Source organism: Tursiops truncatus, chromosome 14 (assembly GCF_011762595.2).
Source record: "Tursiops truncatus isolate mTurTru1 chromosome 14, mTurTru1.mat.Y, whole genome shotgun sequence".
NCBI lineage: Eukaryota > Metazoa > Chordata > Mammalia > Artiodactyla > Delphinidae > Tursiops > Tursiops truncatus.
Genome location: NC_047047.1, coordinates 77985417 through 78002721, shown reverse-complemented (window position 1 = coordinate 78002721; position 17305 = coordinate 77985417).

Sequence of the window (17305 nt, the reverse complement as noted above, 5' to 3'; positions counted from 1 at the left end):
GTGGGTTTTTCTCTTTGCTGGGAAAAACAAAACAAAACCAGGCTGGTTTCTGAGGGTTACAATATGGGAGAGACATAAAGTGCTTTGATTATAAATAATGAGGTAGCTGGGGAAACTTAAACCCCGGGATCTAGCAGACTTCACCAGCCTGGGATTTTACAAAAGGCAAGGCTGGATGGTTTTGTTTTAAAATAGTGTTTATGTTATCAGAGGGATATGAGAAAGTGAAACTGACCCCACTTTCCTAATACCTAGCCCCACGCCTCATCGGCAGCCACTAGGAACAGCACATAAAGAAATTAGCACATTTATACAAATCTCAATATCCCCCCTTCCTCTTTGCTTTTATTAGTGTTAAAAGGTAAACTGAGGCACATGAAAATGTTGGAGAGTTTGAGTAAACATGCGTCCAAACAGGGCAGCACCAAACCAGAAGCGATTAGGATCACTCCAATGACGGGAGCTGGGGAAGAGATTTTTATAGAGGAGACGCTGAAGCAAAGCAAGGAAATGATTTGATTGGCTACAGCTCTCTCAGTTGCTTATTTAGGAGAGCCTCGGCTGTTTGTGATTGGTTGTCCTTCAGTTTCACTTCCTCAGATTCCAGCGCGTGGACTCTGGATTGAGTTTTGATTCGCTCTGTAAACTACGAGGCACTAGACCCGCCCCCACGTAAGGGCCCCCTGTTTAAAGACTTTAACACCAGGTAAGTGTTATCTATACTTTGCCAAGGTTTTTGATAGGTAAACCCTCCTCTAACTTCTGTTAAGTCTTCCGTACTGAGTCTATAAGTTAATTCAAAAATAGAAACAAAGTAATACAATTAGACCTATAAAGAAAACAAAGTCTTGTGTTGTACAAAAGAGAATTTTCCAAGCAACGAAGTCTAATGAAACCTCTTTTCATTTCTTTGTGACTTTTTTCATTCACTCAGGCTGTGCCCTAATGCCCTCTTTTTTATATCCTATATCATCCTCTTTCACGGATTCCTTTTTTCCTCTGCTAAAATATCTCCTAAAGCAATTTTTTTTTCTGTGTAGAATATGTGAGAAGTAAACTCTGATATAATATATGTCTAGAAGTGTTTTATTTTGGCTGCAACCTGACTAATGGTTCATCTAGATAGAATTTTAGATTCAAACCATCTTCTCTCAGAATTTTAAAAACAATGCTCTATATTTATTGCCCCTAAAGCTGCTAATAAAAACAATCTATGTTTCTTTGTTGATAACACGTATTTTGCTCTCTTAGAGCCCAAGAGATTCTCTTTCTAGCCTAGGATTTGTGAAATATATTTTTTTCATTAATCCAGGATTTATCTTTTCCGATTAGTCCATCTCGGCCCTCAGTGCACTGTTCCAGGTGAAGATTCAACTTCTCAGCTCAGAAAATGATCCTCCTATTTTTTCTCTGATTGCTTCATTTCCTGCACTATTTTTGTTTTCCCCTTCTAGAATTGCAGTTGGATGGATGTTGAACACCTGGACTTATCCTTCATGTTTCTTTATTTGCTTCTCCTGTTTTCGACCTCTGTCTGTTTACTCAACGTCCTAGACTTTATCTTTGTGATCAGTTAGTTGTGTTGATGTTATCATTTAAGCCACCCATTGGTTTAAATTTTGAATTCAGCATCATATTTTTTAATTTCCCATATCTAGTTTTTATTTGCTAACTGCTCACTTTTTTATATTGACCTTTCGGGATTATATTGATACAATATGCTCTCAAATTTTAAAATAATAAATCGTGTTTTAAGTGTTTTAAAGTGTCTTGTGCATCCTGAATTTGCTCTGTTGTTCATCTTGGTCTTTTTTCATGCTGTTGGGTTTGCCTCAAATCTGATTATCCTTAGTTTTCCAATTATACTTATGAATGAAAGATAATATGGGCTCATTGTGTGTACTGTTATAGTCTTCCTGGGCAGCTGTATACATCTTTTATGCCAGTAATCCGCCCCCTTTGAGCAGTACCGTGTTTAAATGCCCATTATAACAACTTAAACCCCACCATCCTACTTGCTGGCAATGTGTCTCCTGGCTATTTCAGAGCTTTCTGCAGAGACTCTTGCATGTGTCCAGGCACAGATCTTTCTGGTCTGTCTGCTCCAGCCTCTTCATCATGCCCATATGCTTCTGCTTCTGCTTCTGCTGCTAGAATTCTCTCTTCCCCTCCCTTGGGTGTCCTGTCTGGAGCAGGGCACCAAGTGGGAGTGTGTCCTCAGTAAACCATTGGCCAATGCAACCTCATCATAACATAAAAGTACAAATGAATGTGTGGCCACAGCATCTATCTAATCTCCCAAGCCATCTCCAGATAATCCCAGCCTGGAAATATATCCAGGTTGTTTCTACTGAAACAATCAGAAGAATTAAAACAGACTTGTGGTTGCCAAGGGGGAGGGAATGTGGACGAGGGATGGACTGGGAGTTTGGGATTAGCAGATGCAAACTATTATATAGAGAGTGGATAAACAGCAAGGTCCTACTGCATAGCACAGGGAACTCTATTCAATATCCTGTGATAAACCATAATGGAACAGAATATGAAAAAGAATATATATGTATTTGTATAGGTGGATCACTTTGCTGTACAGTAGAGACTAACACAACATTGTAAATCAACTATACTTCAGTAAAATAAATTTTTAAAAATCTATGTATAATGTGTAAGTCAGCACATACAAAACTACACCAAAAATAAATGTGAGACACCCTCACCAAAATAAACACTGAGCAGGAAAAACCACAGCAGAATTATGGAATCTTTCAGGTGAGAGGCTGAAGGCTTTCTGTCCTCTTCCTGTCAAGATAAATAAAATCCCACTGGTACAAACTGACCCAATGCCCACCGAAATCTTACTTGGATATTTTTATCCTTGAGTTTCGGGGGAATAAGAATGGAGAAGTAAAGACACAGAAATTGCAATTACAGTTGGATTTATCAGTGAACTGGAGATTAGAGTATCTTCATATCTAAGCCAGTTTTCTCTACCTTCCCTATAAGGGCCAATGTGGGGCAGGACAAAGAAAGACTCTGCCTCAGGTGACATATCGGTCCATTCCGCACAAAACAGGAGGGAGGAGGAATATGGAGACAGCAGCTCAGCTCGTCTTAAAGCCATCTGAGACCACACCAGGACTCAGTGATACCGGCCATCAACTTGATGAGGCCAGTGCGTCCACGTTCTTTCTTTGCTCTCATCTTTACCAAGACCTTTGGGGCAGATGCAAAGTTGTGATTGGGGCAGTGGGTGGGCGGGGAGGGACATGCTGGAGAGAGACAAGGAAAGAAGAAAAGACAGTACCTGAGTGAAACCTGCTACGAAAGATCTGATCTTTGATGAGAAATGGATTCCAAGGGCACTGACAGGCCAGGGCCACAACCAGTGTCCAAGGAGCGTGGGCAGCCCTGCAGATGAGGAAGGAGAGTTCTGCTGGGGAGAATATCTTCCAGAGAAACTAGGAATGCAATTCCAAGAGACTATCGGCAAATACGTGTTAATGCTATGGGCAAAGAACCATAATTAAATATTATGAAACACATAAACTAACTTCTGAGAAAAAGCTACTAGCAATAGACAAACCCTAATACAGAGCAGGCTTAGCACTAAAAACAAAAAAAAGGAAAGAACAGAAAAGGTAACAAAACAACAGGCAGGGGACTTCCCTGGTGGCATAGTGGTTAAGAATCCGCCTGCCAATGCAGGGGACACGGGTTCGAGCCCTGGTCCGGGAAGATCCCACTTGCCGCGGAGCAACTAAGCCCGTGCACCACAACTACTGAGCCCGTGCACCTAGAGCCCGTGTTCCGCAACAAGGGAAGCCACCGCAATGAGAAGCCCGTGCACCGCAACAAAGAGTAGCCCCTGCTCACCACAACTAGAGAAAGCCCAGACGCAGCAACGAAGACCCAACGCAGCCAAAAGTAAATAAATTTATTTAAAAAAAAAAAAAACAGGCATGGAGGTGGTGGCTGAGCAAGCCCCCTTCTCTGGGGGTTCACGTGGTATACATGGGGCAGGGAGGGGAGGACATTTCTCTTTGAAGCTGGGAATCTTATGCCCAGGAGGAAACTGTGGTTAAAAGAAATTAAATGACTTCACAACAGTTGGTCTGCTAATGGGTGTCAGAAATCTGAAACCTGATCAGTTTCATTCAAAATGCGATCTCGCATTCTCCATGCAACATCCGACATAAATAGTATGCAGAGAAAGAATGGCAAGATATTCCTCTAGAAGCTCAACTGTGATTTACATGTAAAGTATTAAGAACACTAGACTCTATGCTGCTGCCCTGGCCACCGCCTGGCCACACAACCTACACAAGACAGGAAAATCCCCACACTTAACACTCAGATTACAAAGTAATTGCACCCAAATAACCATCTTTAACGTTTCAATACAACTGTAAGCAATGCAATTGTGATTTTATCTGCATTATATGAACAAAGAAATTAAGGTCCATAGCATTTAAATGTGCTACCCTATTAACTCTGAGACCCTTTTCCAGGCAATCATCACTTCTCAAGCCACTGGAGTGAAGTAGAGATTAAGAAATTGCTGTTCAGTGGAAGCTTCTCAGCTTAGCATAACCAAGAAAGCAGAGCAGCCTCTAGACAAAACCTTCCAGGTCTCGCCTTCCACTGTCAATGGCAGGTATCGTGACACCTACCGCAGTGGGCTCACCATTGCCCTAACACCTCTAGCCCCTATTTTAAGTAGACATGGTTTCTCTTCCTCACTGTAGGTACAGAGCATCCCATAATAATGTGAGGGGAGAAGTCTAGGAGTCCTGCAAGGATTGGGTGTAACTGTTGGGTGCCCTGAGGACCACAACCTTACCATGGACCTTCCACGCTGCCCTGGCTTGGCCATGAGCTGGTAGTTCCCATACGAGCTGTTGGACCCTGACAGTTGGGTTTCTTGTTTTGTACATGTGGCGTCTGCTCCCCTTTCTGACTTGTCATCCATCCAGTTTCGACATCTCTGCTTCTGTTGTCTGTTTTATCACTTATCTTTTCCGCTCTCTATTTCAGAAAGACTCGAAAAGTCATTCTTTAAATATTTTAATCATTCTCTCATTGCCTACTGTGTACAATTTTTCTTCAGTATTCCAAAGCACCCAAGAGCACATCTCTGAGAAGCAGAACCAGGACCTGAATTAAAAACTTTGACTCTAGGTCCTGTGGACTTTCCTCCCCCCACCCCTCAATGCTGCCTCCTGGTTTCCATTTCTCCATCTGCAAGGTTTAGGATGAGACTAAACCAGGGAATCTTACCCTGAGGTCCAGAGGCTGAAGAAAGATTCTTCAATGGGCTTCATGGAAAACGGTTCTCAGTGCCTTCCCACACACAGCATTCTGTTGTAAGGATATACGTGAATTTTCCTGGGAAACAGTTTCTGTGACATTTAAAGTAGGTCGGAGATTCCCACAAGGTTAAGAATCACTTTCAAAGATTATGTCAACATTCTATAAGCCAATGTAAAATGCTGAAATGGTCTAGATTAAAGTTAGCTGTATTGTGCATCGTAGGATTGGGAAGGACACTGGCAGATATCTGGCTTAGTAATTAAAAAGAAAAAAATCAGGAGACTCTTTGGCTCAAATGAAATCTTAGTCTAATACACGCTGGAGGGTGGGCCTGCCCTTCAGCCTCTGGTCCCTCTTCAGTAACAGGGCATCGCCCCACAGAACGCGTGTGCCGGGAACTGAGTCTGCAATCTCTGATCAAGCTCCATCCTCTGGAGGGCATGGATCCCTCCTTCCACACCGCCAGCTGCTGCTCAAAACTCCAGTAAAAGATAACTTGCTGCCTTAGAGATCTGATTGCTAGAAAGACCTCGCTGATACTGAAAAAAGACGTGCTTCCCTGATGCTGCCAGCAATTGTCCCTGGTTCCATCTGCTGGACAGAGTTGTCAACCCTGCTCTGCTCACCAGCTGGTCAGGTTTGAGGCAGGACTCACTTCCACCGGGGTTTTCTTTCTCTGCCTTCAACACGGTGCCTTCTGCAGCCCTCCAGAGACAGGGCACTGTCTCGGAACCTGTTCCGAATGGTCAAGGCTGCTCCTGATGAAGGGTGCCCAGAACTGAACACAGTACTTGGGGAAAGTCTAAAACTCCCTGGAAGGGCTAGAATCCTCACCCTTCCCACACACATACCTCCATGCCACAACTTACCACCTTGCAATAAATATCTGCCTGTGTTGACTCCCTCACCCTATGGGAAGCTCATCAAGAGAGGGAGAAATCCTCGATTGATTTCAATATCTCCAGCCTCTAGACCAGTCCGTCTAAATATGTATAACCGTCTCCTATGTGCCAGGCATTTTTATAGACACTGGATACTCACCCACAAACAAGACTGACAAAATATTTGCTCTCCAGGAATTTACATTCTAAAAGGGATGGGGAATGAGTGGAGAAGGGCAGTATTTGTCACATAGGAAGCATCCAATAAAACATTCATGGACGGAGTAAATGGCCATGTGAAAGGCAGGGAAGACTCATACCCCACTTAGCAGCTGGCTACATTCTCCATGACAATCCATGCATCTGTGGAAATTCCAAATGGCCTGTGTTTGCCTAAAGGCCTGAGAGGGCTCTTGGAGAGCCACAAGCATCCTTTCCCCCAGAGCAGTGCAGGGAGGGTGCACAGCAGGTCAATTCCAGCAGGACATTTACATGAGGTCCTCTGCCAGCTTCAAAAAGCATTTGCTCCTTCAAGCATGGCTACTCCCAGGAAGAACGGGGGAGCTCTTTATAGCAATTGCTGATCGTCACCTAAGTGGGCAAAGGAAGCTGGAAGCTTCAAACACATCTCTCCTGGCCTTCAGCCCTGGGCTTTCTTGCAGATGCGCTTTTCAGGAATGAGATGGGTGAGCAGACGGGTGGTTTGCTGACCGGCTCAAAATACTTCCCAGAGCCCAGAAAGCAGGGTGATTGCTATTCATCCCACTCCCACAGATGACTGTGCTCAACTGAGAGACTTTACACTCAATTGTCATAACGACAGGTTATCTGATTGTGGAGATTTTCTGATGGTTTCGTCTTAGGACTTGGTCTCCTATTTTCAGTCACGGATTGTTATCAGACTGTGGACTAGCATCTGCAGCTCATTCTTGCTTATTCTGGCCTCTGCTTTCTCTACTTAACCTTTAAATTGCAAACATAATATCCACAGAGAAAAGAGGAAAGACCCTCTACCGGTTTGCAGATGGGCTGCAATGGCCACTGCAGTTGGCGAGATTGCTATTTCTCTCAGACTAGTTGGAAACCTTTCCAGCAGCTTCTCAGATATTCCAGACCCTAAACCACTGAATATCAAATTATCTTGCAAACCCCTTACTTTACCATATAGAAACTGAGGCCCAGAAAGAGGAGATGATTTTTCCAAAAGTTTCTCAGAGAATTGAAGCAAAAACCAAGATGACTTGGCCGCCCCACCTAGAACTGTTTTTTTTCCCATTGTTTGGAAATAGCCAGCCGTCCCTAAGGGACCCTGAGTCCCAGTTCCCATGAGGAAATGTGGAATGTCAGAGCTGGAGTCCAAACCTTCTACTGACACACAGCGAAACTGAGAACCAGAGGATGGAAGGGATGACACAGTCTGGTCAGGCCCTGCCCAAGCACAGAGCAGGGGCTCACCTCATGGCAGCTGAGTCTGAATCTAAAGGGGGAAATGATTTCCATTTATGCTGAAAGTGTGGTTAGAGATATGGTCCTTTTCTTTGGGATCTCAAGCCCAATAATGAATGGTAAAGACCTAGCTTCTACTACTGTGAAAACACAGAGCCGGGACCTCAGAGCAAAGCTACCCTCTTCTCTGGATACACCAAGCCCAGCAAAAGGAACTCCAAGGTGGGTCTCCTTACTGGTTTTATGATGGTTGAAGCACACTGCATTTCCTCCTTACTCATCCTTGGCATAAGGCTATTAGCATATTCACCAGGCTCTCGCCCTCCAAACTTTGGAGCGAATGCGTAAGTTATCACATGAATCGCTCTACAGCAGAGCTTCCAGTCATGGTCCTAACCAGACTCTCAATGGCTCACCAAAACCTTCAGAGTGAAGGGCTTCCAGATGCGCTTGTAACAAGCCTTACTATGCTTGTATCAAAGAGACACTTTATTTCCTTAATTCCACACATGAGGAGAGCTGAAAGAGCTACTAGCAATATAATTTCTTAGCAATTTAATGTATATTTTCACGTTAGAGTCTAGAAACATTCTTCAGTGGCAAATAATGAGTGTATCTGCTATAAAATTAGCTACTGTTCCTAAGAGCTACAGAATTCCACTGCAACATCAACCTAGAGAAGTCATAGAATTACAGAATCTAATTATTTAGAAGAAAATACTCAGGGTAATCGAGATTTATTAATGCATCCCCCTATCCCCCAGTAATCAGTGTGGTTCCTTACACATAGTAAATGCTCAAGGTATCTTCGTGTAATTATTCATTCATTAATTAGTTAATTAATTAATGATCCTCAACTCCATTTAACATCTTTGGAAACTGCGCCTCCAACATGGGGTGTGATTTCCCCAAACGCACAAAATGTCAAAGTCGGAATTTAAACCTAGGTGTTCAGATTCTTAGGAATTTACTTTTCTTACTCACTATGTCTCTCATATAATCCCTTCTACTTTCTTAAATTAATATTTCAAATATCCCGAGAGTAGCCTCAAAGTGAGCTATTTTCTTTTTTCTTAATTTTTTCCGGCTTTAATGAGATACAATTAACATGCAACATTATGTAATAGACACAAGATGTTCAACATGATGTCTTGATACATGTGTATATTGCAAAATGATTACCACAATAAGGTTAGTTAACATGTCCATTACCTCACATGGCACGCTTTTTTGTGTATATGGTAAGAAATTTTAAGATCTACTCAACTTTCAAGTATACAGTACTGTGTTATTAACTATAGTCTCTATGAGGTGACATTCCAGATCTTACCTGTCTTATAACTGGATGTAAACTATTTTCAAATACAGTTTGAGAAGGCACCGTGTGTGCTCCTTTGCAAGCACAGCAAACAGCTGTAGAAGCCGTTTTACCAAGTCCCAAGGGGGCAGCCTTGCTGCTCTACAAATCTCCTATTTCTCCAGGCAGCGGTGAGGGTGAATTATCGATTCATTCAACTAAAAAAAGTTTCTAATCCCCTACTATAAATCACATAGAGTGCAAGTGCTTCAGATACAGTATCTCATTTGATTCTCACCGCAACTCTGCAAACTCAGTATCATTCTCTCCATTGCACCATTGACAAAACTGGGCTCCACGCACCAGATCCCACAGCTAGTCACTGACAGAGCCAGGACTTGAACCCAGGTCTGGGTGACTTTCGGAGATACGAGTTCACCTTCTATGAAGTTATGGAAGAAGAGTGAAACCCTGCCCCGCCTGGGGGGACTCTTACTCTAGCAGGGAATATGGCAGGTAAGAGGTGATTACAGCACCGCATGGTAGAGGCTCTAAGATGGAGGTAAGACGGAGCAGGGTGTGACTTGGAGGACAGGGTGGCACACCTAGCCGAGGCTGGGTGGTGGAGGGTGAGGGGCGCAGGATCAGGGAAGGTCTTCCTAGGAAGGTGACACCTGACTTCGGTTTCCTACATGAAAAAAAAGGAAGAGAAAAGAGATTGCTCCTTTAATTACCGTCCTGGTGAATATGCAAACGCAGTTCTAGAATACAATGTCTTTGAGTCGTCATTAACTTTATCAAGCAGGGAGAGTTTTAGAAACTTTGTTTCTATAGTACTTGAAGAAGCAACTCCTCTTCTTCCTGCCTAATGTCCCTGAGGGCTTGCAGAAAGGAAGTTTATTTTTGACTGTTGTCTACTGTACCGGGAAGGACTCAGCTTCAACCTAGCTAAGAAAGAATGCTCCACCTACAGTCTGCAGGTCACCATCTTGAGTTCAATTCTATGTCAGACAGATTTGTACCATTTTGTGTCCAGCAGCAAATTTGAGTTCTATTCCCCAGTTTGCCTACTGGCAGAGAACAGAGGAAAGGAAATAGGGAGGAAAATGTTTCCCATTTGGCCATGGAGTAGAGCAGATGTGGCCGGGGGTGATCCAGAGATGGCACAAGCCATACCACTTTCTCTAGTCCTTTCCTGCCTGAAAGCCTCTTGGTACAGCCAAAGCCGTGTTCTACTACTCCCCACCCTCCCACCATCGCCAACCCCCATGGGACTTTGCAGTTGGAGCGATCTGTCTCTTGGTCGTCCCTTGGAAAGGCATGATGGACTTGTTCTCCCACGTCTAAATTATACTAGTAATGCAAATCTAAGCTTGAGATCAGCACGAACTTCCAAGTGTTACACACTGAGGGATCACATCGGCCAAGTGCAAGGAACCCTGATCTTGTAGTCTATCCAGCTCATTAAACTAGGGATTTACATTGTCCCAAAGATTGATGTTTATTTGTTTAATATAAGAACTCTGAAAACCTCATTAGACAGGATGAATCTTCCTTTTATCGAACATTTCCTCTATGATAGCCATTATAGTAAGTCTTGACATTGTTCATTATATTTAATCCTCAGAGCCGCCCTAGGAGGTTATCATTAGTCCCATTTTACAGATGGCGTTAAGTCATTAGGTAACTGACCTTGAGGCAGGTAGAGAGTTGCATTTGTGTTAAACTCCTCTCAGGGATGCTTTTGAACCTAGATTGTCTGACAGTGAAACCCTTGCTCTTTTTTTTTTTAAACAATCTGGCCGTCTGCCTGAATTCCCACACATCTTAGATGTCCACGGAAGCAAGTTGGGAGAAGACCCTCTTCATTGCACTGGTGGCAGACTTGAAATTACTAATTAAACATTTTTATTCTCGGTCTTCTTTAAGTTCAGGTGGTAGAACAACTCCTTTTCACCCTCTCTGCCCCTCAGAAAGGACCCTTCCTCCCTCAGGCATCCCCCCTAAGCCTAGCCCAGGGCACCCCACCGGCTTCCTGCCTTGTTCCAGGAAACTGGCACCCCAACAGCAGCAGCACCTTAGCAGAGTTCCAGAACATTCCTCCATGAAAATCCCATGAAGTGGTGCTCCCACCCCTTGGTGCTCACAGAGTGGATTATAACATGAAGTCAGCAGAGAGATCTGACAAGAGCTCCAAGGGCCACCATCTTCCTCATTTCCTTCTCTTTCAGGTGACAGATTTGAGAGGTGGTGTTTTAATCAGCTCAGGTGCTATAACAAAAAACACCATAGCCTGGGTGGCTTATAAACAGCAGGAATTCATTTCTCATAGTTCTGGAGGCTAGATCAGCGTGCCCTCATGCTCAGGCTCTGGTGAGAACCCCTTTTCAGGTCACAGACTTCCCAATTCTTTTTTGTGTGTGAAATAAAGTCAACTTTAATGAAGCATTGTTCATATACTTGAACATTCTTATTCATTTAACATTTTCTGAATACCTGCTAGGGGGTCAGTCACAAGTCACTCTCCTTCTTCAAATTTGTCAGTGCTTCCCATCACCTTCCAGTGCTTTGCTACTCAAAGTCTGGTCCGTGGACCAGCAACAGCAGCATCCCCTGGGAGCTTGTTAGAACCAGAGGATCTCAGGCCTCTGCCAACAGACTGCCCACTTCTCACTGTGTCCTTATATGACAGAGAACGCAAAGAGGACGCAAGCCCCCTGTATGATATTTATAAGGGCGCTAATCCCATTGTGGGATCTTCACCCTCATAACTTCATCTAATCTTCATCATCTCCCAAAGGTCCCACCATCTAATACCATCCATGGGGGTGGGTAGGGTTTCAATACATAAATTTTGGGAGGACATAAACATTCAATCCATAACAGGAGATACGTAGATGCTTTTTCCCCTTCCTCTCCCTTTGGCTCTTTGAAAATTGAATCACGCAAACATTTGTTTCGCACCCGTTCAGTTCTAAGCCCTGTGCTAAGCAAGAGGAACCCAGAGAAAATTCAGGGTCTGGTCAGAGAAAGAACATAAAATAGAAAGTCCAAGGCTAATGGGATGAGCGCTGTGGTGGAGGCCTGCGTAAAGTGCTCTGAGTACACAGGGGAGGGGCAGAATCGTTCAGCCTGCTGGGTGAGGGGCGTTTCACATGCCCCCTGGTCTCCACGGTGCCAGCACTGCAAGCCTTTAAGCTGAGAAGCAACCTGGTCAGTTGTGCTTTAGGATAGGCTTTCTGGCAGTGAGCATTTTCAAGGTCAGGAGCACCCAGCGCCCAGCAGAGAACCTGATAGGAAGTTCACCGATTCCAGCACTGCTGATGGAGTTCCTATGATATGCCAGCTCTGGGCACATAATGTGCAGCAGTGACATCCCCACCCAGAGATAGTAAAACAGTCAACAGGATATTAAATGCAGAGAGATGGCGGCACTCAGAAGCAACTCACCCTGTCTGGAGAGTGTAAGCCCGGCTGCCCAGACACGACATTTAAGCTGTATCATGATGGAAAAGTAGCAGTTAACCAGAAAAATGGGGCAAAAGGGGGGGGGGAATGAGCAGGGAAGAATGTTCTAGGCAGAAGAAGCGGCATAAACAAATGCCTGAAGGCAGGAGAAAGTGTGTCTCGGTGAGAGTCTGGCCCTGGTTAGCGTGGCCAGAGTTGTGAGGTGAAGCTGAGACAATGGACAGGACAGGACACATTGTTCAACAGCAAAGCCAACTGCAATGGCTGCAAGGGGGACAAAAAGCTGGAGGGGCCAAGCACAGAGGCAGGGAGGCCATTTGGAGCAGAGCAAGGCGAATTTGATGGAGGAAGAAGAAAGTCAGAACTAAGGCCGTTAGAGTGGAGATGGAAAGAAAGCATCAGAGGGGACCCTCAGAAAGACACCAAGAGACGACACAGGGAAAGGATCCGCGTTCATTTCAGGAAAGGATACAAGAACGACCGACCGTAAGAACACTGAACAGAGCAAGCACCCCAGCAGGACTGTCCACAGTGAAGGGCAAACACACCCTTGGGCTTTCAGATCGCAACCGTGGGGTCTGCTGACAATGGGATTGTCTGATCCAGATGAGAACCCCTTAGTCCCATGGAGTGGTGGACCGTGGAGTCTGCTGCCAATGGGATTGTCTGATCCAGATAAGAACCCCTTAGTCCCACAGAGTGGTGGACCGTGGGGTCTGCTGACAATGGGATTGTCTGATCCAGATGAGAACCCCTTAGTCCCATGGAGTGGTGGACAGAGTGTCCGTTTTTGGCCAACCCCAATTTTCCTAAAGACCCTGGCTACCCGTAACTGGTTCTCTCCCCAGATGCAGAGAACCAGTAAGAACCGCTGCCCATTGCCGAGATCAGTTTCCAAAGGGCTCCATGCCCCAGCATGTCTATGCTTTAGACCTGTCTGAAATCAAGTCCCACAGGGAATAAGGGAAGGGAAAAATAGCACTGGAATGACTCCCAGCATGGACTGTGCTGTGAGCCACTGAGACGGGAGGAGGAACGGGTCTTGATGGAGATGATGGCGGTAGGCAGAGGAGGGTGTAGAAGACAGAGGGATGAAAATTATCAAAAAGCAGATGCCTCAGAAGATACAACCACGGGAGGCAATGCTTCCTGGAAAGGACTGCGGTGCCGTGGATGGGAGAGGCAGGGACACTAGGCAGAATATTTTACTTCCCTGAAACTCAGAGCCCCCGGCGATGAAATGGGACCACAATCCCTGCTCAGTCTGGGGACTAGGTTGTCTCTTGGGCTCCTCCAGTTCTAAAGTTATACGAATTGATAGATGGAAGTTCAAGCTCCTCTGGGGGAAGTTTCCAATCCTTCCCTAATCCCGCCTGTACCCATCTTTCCAGCCACACTCCATGACTCCCCTTCCAAAAGCTCTTCTTCAACCAGACTGGGCTCCTTCCTGGTTCCTCCTTATGCCCATGTCTTCTCAGCCCCACTGATTCCAGCCCTTAGCCCTACCTGCTGATTCTGTCTCTCAACAGAATACAAGTGAACACAACTCAGACCTTACACCTGTTCCATCCTTCCCACTAAGGAAGCCTTCCCAGCTGCCACTGATTGAGCACCAACTAAGTACCAGGATATCTGTTACTTCACTTCTTCAACACTATGAGCAACTTGAAGGTCACCGATATTAGAGGACATGCCAAGTTCACTCATTCGGTAAACAGCAGATTTGGATCCAAAGCCATGTCATGCTGATTCTGGGGTCTGAGATCAGTCTCCTCCAAGGCCATCTAACCTTCCACACTTAAGTCTATTCCTGACTCTCCAACAGGTTCTCACATGTGACAAATTCGCCTCATCTTTTAACTTGCCATGTGTTTTAAACTTGTCACTAAGCCAGCCTGTGAAGTCAGGAACTGTACCTTCCACATCTTATGATTGCCCAAGAGTCACATTTAATTTAAATTAATATTTTCTCTGTAGAGACAGAAGCCAGGGTGCAACGGTGGGAAAAGCCCAGGCTGAGAGCAGCAGCCTGGGTTCCAGTGCCCTCCAACAACCAAACCTCCCCTGTGTTTTTGGAGGGTCCCTTTCACTCTTGGAGTCTATTTTCTCATCTATAAAGGGTTGGATTTAATGATAGCTAACTTTCCTTTTGGCATTTGATGTTAAATGAGCAGAACCTTTGAGAGTAAATGCTAAGGGGCATGAGAGCTAATCTGCTTACAGACAGGGAAGCTCTGAGGAACCAGCTGAGTAGTTTAACAACAGGAAGGAAGGAGACAAAGGGGCCCAAGTGGCAATAATGGAGAAAATTTAACACTCGATTCCTGAGATTTATTTTAGAGGAATGAAAAATGAAGGGCGGAGACCTGAAAGAGGAAAGACTCTTTTAGGAGCAATGGAACGTGGATACCGGTTACAAAGCTTCCACCTTTAATTACTCTTAAAGGTGGTCATTAATTTAATACTTTTATAGGGCTTGGCTTTTGAGAAAGTGGACAGTTATGGAAAGGGATCGATGATACATAGAGAATGACTTTGAAAAGTAAGTAATCAAAGGAATACACAGGTTGCATGCCTGGTCCTTAAAATGAAGACAGGACCCTGTATCAAGGATAGTACGGGGTCTTACTAGGTCAGAAAGTAGAGGGGCTCTGTGATCACAAACTAGAGGACCTAGAACATTAGAAACTGAAAAGTAAGTTCCAAGGTTTACAAAAGGGATCAGGAACGAAGAAAGACGGGACGGCAGGGGGCATGGAAGGAAGGCGAAGTGACGTTAAAGACACTGGGTGGTCCCAGTTTAGGATTTCAGGTTCACAACTTTCAGGATGATGAAGAAGGAAAGAACAGTGATGAACTCTCTGTGAACATATGGCAACAAGCATGGCAGTCAGGCTCCAGGTACCTGCTCCTGTCCCTGCTCCACTACCGATTGGCTCTGTGACCTTGAACAAGTCACTTCACCTTAAAGAAACTGCTTCTTCATCTGAAAATTGAGTCATAATATTTATCTGCTCTAACCAAGCTCCACCAGCAGCAGGCAAGGTCTGTAATGCGCTAGGAAACTAAGATACCCTGTACCAATCCACAGCATCTTACGACGATAGAGAATCATCCTTTTCACCCTCTGGTGGCATCAGGCTCAACGGTTTACCACTCTGCCCAGCACCTGCCCTGTTCTACATCTCATGATCTTCACTTTGACCACTGCAGCTACCTTCCACTTTGCCATTTCAATCCATCATCAACCAGCGCAATGTTTCCAAATTGCAAGTGTGCTCAACTCTCTCTTTCTTATAACCCTTCCCATCATTTCTAGATTACATTTCAAGCTCCTTAAGAACACCTACAACCTTCACAACCTGTCTTCAATACTCCATCTCCAAACATTGCTGACCACTTGCTGTCACAATCCCTATATTGCAGCCAACTTGAGCTACTTGGAATTCCCTCAAGACACCCTGATCTCCCATGATTCCAGGCTGTACTACATGCTCATTCCTTTTCCCGGAGTGGCTTTCCTAACTGACATGTTCCAACTTATCCTTCAAGACCCACTTCAAATACAATCTTCCCTGAGAAGGTTTCTCCAATGCCCCCAGGCTGTTAATATTGCTGTTATCTTTGATTTTTAACCCGAACATTTATTTGTTCACACTGGAATATCTACCATTTCCCTTAGGGAAAAAGTGTTCCATAAACTGCTGATTGAGTTTGATTCTCTACTTTTCCCTTTGTAGCCCCGAAAATTCTACATTACTGACAGTGCCAAGGTCAGTGTTTTGGAAATAATGGGTTTTTTTAATTTTATTTTACACTATTTGCTAAGACTAAGTGAACTTGGGGTAAATGAGTACGATTTTGGGGTCATCCTCTGCTGTATGGAATATTTCTGTAAATGGAAGAGATTTGGCAGGGGATGGGGGAGGGGGGAATTCACCTGCTTTTGTTAATTCTAGAGAGTCAGTGTCTAATTGCAAATTCCCTCTGTGCCCTCATGATACTCTATGCAAAGCTCTAGCCGAGGGCTTCCCTGGTGGCGCAGTGGTTGAGACTCCGCCTGCCGATGCAGGGGACACGGGTTCGTGCCCCGGTCCGGGAAGATCCCACATGCCGCGGAGCGGCTGGGCCCGTGAGCCATGGCCGCTGAGCCTGCGCGTCCAGAGCCTGTGCTCCGCAACGGGAGAGGCCACAACAGTAAGAGGCCTGCATAACGCAAAGAAAAAAAAGCTCTAGCCGAGCCTTTATCCCACTACTTCTCATTGCTACCTACTTTTCAGCCTCCCAGAGAAGGCCCAGATGCTCTACGGCCTGGGACGATGTATCCACTTCCATGTTCCTCCTCAGCAGCCAGCCTAGTGTATGCGAGACAGTTGGTATTCAATTGAGAAATGTTCAGAGTAACAATAGCTAACATATACGGAGGGCTTACTCTGTGCCAGGCAGGCACTGTCCTAAACACCTTCTGTGTAGTAACTCATTTAATTCTCAAAATAAGCCTATGAGATAAGCATTATAATTATCCCCATTTTAAAGATGAGAAAACAGAGGCCCAGAGTATGCATAGAAGTCTGATTTAGAACTTCAACACTGGCAAGAGAGCCATACCACGACACTTCACTGCCTCTCATGCTGAATAAACAAACCATTTATGAGTTCCATTCTAATGGAGCTTTTTAGCCTTTTATCAGTTTTGAGAAGGGAACAAGACAGGCTGGTCTAAATGCTGAGCGATTTCATTCAATGTTCACTGAAGGATTGCTTTGTGCCAAATATTTGTCCTGATTTCTTGGGGAACCAAGATGAGACAACATTGTTTCTGAAATAATGAACAAAATCTGGCCTTGCTTCAAATCCATCGCCAAAAGTAACATTTCCCGATCATATTGCCTGTTTTGGAGAT